At 37.3% G+C, this 6,312-nt stretch overlaps 1 long non-coding RNA gene across 1 annotated transcript in view; it reads left to right on the top strand.

The window, feature by feature from the left end:
- Positions 1–970: 970 nt before the first annotated feature.
- Positions 971–6,312, top strand: part of LOC138351535 (uncharacterized) — a 5,797-nt gene continuing 455 nt past the window's right edge. Inside the window, exons 1-3 of the long non-coding RNA XR_011222493.1 lie at positions 971–1,042; positions 3,728–3,834; positions 5,644–5,803. This is a non-coding gene — a long non-coding RNA (uncharacterized lncRNA). The remainder of the gene's footprint in view (positions 1,043–3,727; positions 3,835–5,643; positions 5,804–6,312) is intronic.

Genomic DNA, 6,312 nt, shown 5'->3' with positions numbered 1-6,312 from the left:
TACTAACACTGTGTTATACAATAGATTTGGTCTTGAATTCACAAATTTAGTTGTTACATCTGACAGAGTATGTTAGACGGTGTAATGCTGGTCCATGTTAACGTATTTGTGGGCTTGGTTGGTTTAAATGTGGAGGCGAGGCCTGGCAGTGCTGGTGTATGTGGAGGCGAGGCGAGGCCTGGCAGTGCTGGTGTATGTGGAGGCGAGGCCTGGCTGTGCTGGTGAGTATGTGGAGGCGAGGCCTGGCAGTGCTGGTGTATGTGGAGGCGAGGCCTGGCTGTGCTAGTGTGTATGTGGAGGCGAGGCCTGGCTGTGCTAGTGTGTATGTGGAGGCGAGGCCTGGCAGTGCTGGTGTATGTGGAGGCGAGGCCTGGCTGTGCTAGTGTGTATGTGGAGGCGAGGCCTGGCAGTGCTGGTGTATGTGGAGGCGAGGCCTGGCTGTGCTAGTGTGTATGTGGAGGCGAGGCCTGGCTGTGCTAGTGTGTATGTGGAGGCGAGGCATGTACAACACTCCCCAATAGGAAGAAAACCCACTGGGTTCTAGGCTAGGTTAGGCTTATCTGTAATAATTGAATTAAGCCTAGCAAAGCCTAGAACCTAGTTCAGTAATTTAAAAAATGTTGTAACTTGAAAAATGCCATTCAATACATTACACAATTTAAATATTTTCAGGCAATCAACACAACCCTCATGTTGGCTAACCCTCTCTCATGTTGGTCAATAATTTAATTATTTTTTTATGGAGTAATCTTTGCTGTTGAAATGTAGTCTTTTTGAGACTACATTTCAAATGTAGTGTGTGTGGAGGCGTGTATGTTAGGTATTACCTAATATACACGGTGTAATATATCTATCTGTGTGAAATAGATTAAATCCATTTATTTGATATTCAGCTAATAGTTCTGTATTTTCTACATTCATCCATGTTTTGGTAAGTGCAATAATATGTATTGTTTCATTGCAGATTAGAGATTCAAGATAGTTCTAGATTTCCGAAGTACTGAAACGCGCGCCATACAGGCTTGGTGGATCTAGGTGCAAGGTAAAATTATTTACATTTACTTTTGTATTTATGTTTTGTATTTATATGCATATATGCATTTATATGCATTATTCTATAGAATAATAGATCTCGTAATAATTTTGCAAAAATAGTGGCATTTACTATTTTTAAAAGATTATTAAAAAATTTACTGATATGGTGCATTCGGAAGGGCGAAGAGGGAGAACGGCCTGTTGACATAGCTCGGGTGCAGGGGGGGGGGGGTTGTGTAAAAGCCTGGTTTGTGCCTCGGAGAGGCTATGGGATCCAGTAAGTTCAGTAGAACTTCGGTTTCAACCCTTTTACCCTGTTGTAGCTCAGTCGATTAAGGCAGTGTCTGGGATGCTCCCGGACGCAGGTTCGAATCCTCGTCACGGCCCTTGTGGATTTGTTCATTTGATGCATCACGTTATTGTGATCTGTGTGTGTAATTCTTCACTTGCTACAGCAACAGGAATGTGTGTGTATGTATTTGTGTTGTTGAATATGACCGAAAGTGTAAGATTAATGATTCTAACACAAATCGTCTGAATATTTGTTTTTCTTCACTGTCGAGAGTAGTTAAAAAAATTTACTCGAGTTTATTTTCACACTTTATTTATGGTCCTTAAGTCCCTCTCCTTAATGCTGCTGCTGTTTCTCGCATCTTTGCATCGCTTGTATGTTTGGGGGTTTGGCCTCTTGCTATATATTGATTCCATTTGTGTGTGTTTGGGTCTCAGGCCCTCTCGCAATTTCTGTTGAACAAACCCCTTTTCCTAGTTCTGCATCTCTCCTTTGGTACAAATTTTGTTGTGCTTTTATCATATATTTCACAAAACTTGACATACATTTCATTTACTTCATGTCCTATCAGCAAGTGTTTGTCAAATTCTTTAAGGAAAGTTTATCATCCTGATTGCAGATCTCTAGCGATATTATGTCAACTTCTTGTGGATTCGCAATCATTATTTAATTTACCTTTAGGTGTTCTTTCACCAGCACAGCAACACTGTACCTCTCCCAACCAGTTTAAGATAAAAACTAAGTACTAACTAATTAACTCAATGTAACCTACCTTACCCCCAAAATGACAACCCATGTCTTCTATTTTAAACAATGCTGTTTTGTTGACCAAATTGTATTTTTGTTTTTTTCTGCAATGTTTCCCCCCCCCCCCACCACTCTACCACCACATTGAGTTTAGTAGCTCTGTGCACGTCAGGTGCTGTTTAATATACAGACCTACTCCTCCATTTGACCTAGTTTCTCTATCACATCTATATCACTTTGTGCTTTAGCCCTGGTGGAGCTTGGTCCACCAGGCTGTTGTTTGGAGTGGCCCGCAGATCCACATACAGTCTGCATATGATATACAGTCTGTTGATCAATTAAACTACAGTAGTTAGTTTTTATCATCCGAATGCACCAATATGTGTTCATTCTTCCCAGATGAAGGAACTAGGTAATATTCATCATCTGAATGCACCATCTGATGCTTTAACACACTCATGATACACGAGAGGTTTAAAAAACTTTTAAAACTTTTAAAACTTTTTGACCTATGTATTTAAAAGCAATTCTAAAGTTTAGAATTTTTTAGAATTTTAGAATTTTTTTAAAGTTTTAAAAGCAATTCTAAAGCAGTTGGCCCCTACGGGCCAACTGCTTTGTTCTTACCTAGCATTTTGCTTTGTTTGGGTATGAATGTTTGTGTGCCGTATATTTTGCAAAATTTGCCATATATCTCATTATTTACTCCTCTGCCTAGCAACAAGTCTGTCTAATTATACTCATTAACTGTTTTTCAAAGTTCCCCATAGTGTCCTTTATTGAAATCGAGTTCATGAACCGTTTCAATGTTCTTATTTTCTTCTAGATTATATCTTAAAGTATATTTAAATGTTATTGTTATTATTGTTATTAAATGTTATTGTGACATTGCATTGCAATTGAGCTATGTTGTTTACCATACTGTTCATTTCGTGAGTATAAGTATAGATGCCACACTTGTGACAGGTAAAACCATGCCTTTTTTGAAAAACAGCACCGTCTGTTGCACGTAAGAGCAACCCACACTATATTATGTTGCGATATTATTTCAATATTTCCGATTGTATTGATAATTTGAATTTTCATAGATTTCAATTTATTTTCATTTCGATTTAATAATTTTGTGTGACATTGCATTGAAATTGAGCTGTGTTGTTTACCATACTGTTCATTTCATGAGTATAGTTTATTTTTTTATTTTTTCATTTCATTTTTTTAGCTGTTCTTATTTTTCAGTGATGGGAATATCAGATCATTTGATGTTCCCAATTTTCTGATGGAAGCATCAGACCATTATAGAATGCATCGGATGAGGTAGTTTGGAATGGTGGGGAGGACGAGAGGGGGGTATGGTGGGGAAGACGAGGGGACAGAGGAGAGGGTAATGGTGGGGAGGACGAGGGGACTGGGGAGTTGGGGATGGTGGGGACAGGGGAATGCTGGGGAGGACAAAGGGACAGGTGAATGGGAGATGGTGGGGGAGGAAGAAGGACAGGGGAGGGGAAAATGGTAAGGAGGACGATGGGACAGGGAAGTGGGAATAGTGGGGATGATGTGGGGACAGGGAAGTGGGAAGGACGAGAGGACTGTGGAATGGGGAATAGCAAAGTGAATTATAATTATATATATTAATTAATTCTTATAAATTTCCAGAAGCCTGTATCAACACCCACACTAATGCAACTGAAAGAGATGTTGAGACAAGTATTGCTGATATGTTGAAGAACGCCCCAAACAAACTCGGTGGAAACAGATACAAGGTAAAGTTTGCCAATTTGCTGTAGTCTAATTCAATTTCTTTTTAGTAATCTTCGAGAACATTTATGCTATGAATAAGATAAAATAATGTAACTGATTTTGATTTATTTACTATTTATTATTTATTTACCGTTATTAGTATAATAGATCTCGTAATAATTTTGCAAAAATAATGGCATTTACTATTTTAAAAAGCTCGGGTGCAGGGGGGGGGGGTTATGTAAAAGCCTGGTTTGTGCCTCGGAGAGGCTATGGGATCCAGTAAGATCGTCCTTCCTTTCCTCCCTAGAATCTGGATGTAGCAGGTGCTCAATTGTCAAAAGTGAAAAATTGGTTTTGTCTTCCGAATGCACCATTTCTGTAAATTTGCTAATAATCTTTTAAAAATAGTAAATGCCATTATTTTTGCAAAATTATTACGAGATCTATTATACTAATAACGGTTTGATAAAATACAGTAGACTGCCTACTGGATAATAGTTCCAGTCCACCTGTAGACAGGGATCTCACATCAGCTTGTATATTATACAAGGATAAGATTTGATTTACTTTTGTATTTATATGCATATATGCATTTATATGCATTATTCTCTAGAATAATAGATCTCGTAATAATTTTGCAAAAATAGTGGCATTTACTATTTTAAAAAGCTCGGGTGCAGGGGGGGGGGGGGGTTTGTGTAAAAGCCTGGTTTGTGCCTCGGAGAGGCTATGGGATCCAGTAAGATCGTCCTTCCTTTCCTCCCTAGAATCTGGATGTAGCAGGTGCTCAATTGTCAAAAGTGAAAAATTGGTTTTGTCTTCCGAATGCACCATTTCTGTAAATTTGCTAATAATCTTTTAAAAATAGTAAATGCCATTATTTTTGCAAAATTATTACGAGATCTATTATACTAATAACGGTTTGATAAAATACAGTAGACTGCCTACTGGATAATAGTTCCAGTCCACCTGTAGACAGGGATCTCACATCAGCTTGTATATTATACAAGGATAAGATTTGATTTACTTTTGTATTTATATGCATATATGCATTTATATGCATTATTCTCTAGAATAATAGATCTCGTAATAATTTTGCAAAAATAGTGGCATTTACTATTTTAAAAAGCTCGGGTGCAGGGGGGGGGGGGTTTGTGTAAAAGCCTGGTTTGTGCCTCGGAGAGGCTATGGGATCCAGTAAGATCGTCCTTCCTTTCCTCCCTAGAATCTGGATGTAGCAGGTGCTCAATTGTCAAAAGTGAAAAATTGGTTTTGTCTTCCGAATGCACCATTTCTGTAAATTTGCTAATAATCTTTTAAAAATAGTAAATGCCATTATTTTTGCAAAATTCCTGAATATTGTCAAAATGACGGAAACCCATATGTCAAAAACACATGGAGATATACCAATCCTGGAAGACATTCTTCCATCCCCACTTGAAACTGTTGAGCAGGTGGAAAGTCTGTCACATGAGCTAAAAGTTAACAGTGAATATAAAAAGAGTATGGTAAGTGTTGCTTAATTCTTTTAGCCTGAGTATGGTAAGTGTTGCTGAATTTTTTTAGCCTTGTACATATGTCTTTTGATTAGTTTTTTTGCAGATGAAGGAAGGTGGGGTGGCACATAATTGATTGTTCAGTGTTATGTTTAAGGTACAAATAAAACAAAAGCAAAAGTTACTCAAATTCGTTGATTTTTGTAATAGTTAAGAAGGAAAATATTTTAATGCTATTTATTTAATACAGTTGGAAATTAGAAAATCTAATGTTGAGATTGAAAGATATATATTATTCTCTATTACCTTACAGCTTATGCATTATTTTAACAGGTCCAGACGCTGTCTCAAATGGGCGGTGCAAGCTGTGGAGACACAGTGAGACGAATGATGAGGAGGATAGGGACCTATGGGGTCTGGTCTCAGTATTCACTCGTTGGGCGCAAGAGGAAACGTGTCTTCAAAACCTTGGATATTTGTAATGTAATAATAAGTACGTAAATTTGACATTTTTTTGGATTATATATATGTCTGCATGTATTATGTATTATACTTGCATGCTTGTTAATGACTTGTATTCTAGTCTTGTGGGTATCTCCTTTCTCCTACGGGCCAAATGCTTTGTTCTTACCTAGCATTTTGCTTTGTTTGGGTATGAATGTTTGTGTACCTTCATTGTATATTTTGCAAAATTTGCCATATATCTCATTACTCCTCTGCCTAGCAACAAGTCTGTCTAATTATACTCAATAACTATTTTTCAAAGTTCCCCATAGTGTCCTTTATTGAAATAGAGTTCATGAACCGTTTCAATATCCTTATTTTCTTCTAGATTATATCTTAAAGTATATTTAAATGTTATTGTGACATTGCATTGCAATTGAGCTGCGTTGTTAACCATTCTGTTCATTTCATGAGTATATTTTATTTTCTATTTTTTCATATCATTTTTTTTATCTGTTTATTTTTCAGTGATGGGAATATCAGATCATTTGATGTTCC

The sequence above is a fragment of the Procambarus clarkii genome, chromosome 50 (genome assembly GCF_040958095.1).
Source record: "Procambarus clarkii isolate CNS0578487 chromosome 50, FALCON_Pclarkii_2.0, whole genome shotgun sequence".
NCBI classification, from domain to species: Eukaryota; Metazoa; Arthropoda; class Malacostraca; order Decapoda; family Cambaridae; genus Procambarus; species Procambarus clarkii.
Note: the sequence above shows the minus strand (reverse complement) of the source record. Positions and strands in the feature narration are given on the sequence as shown.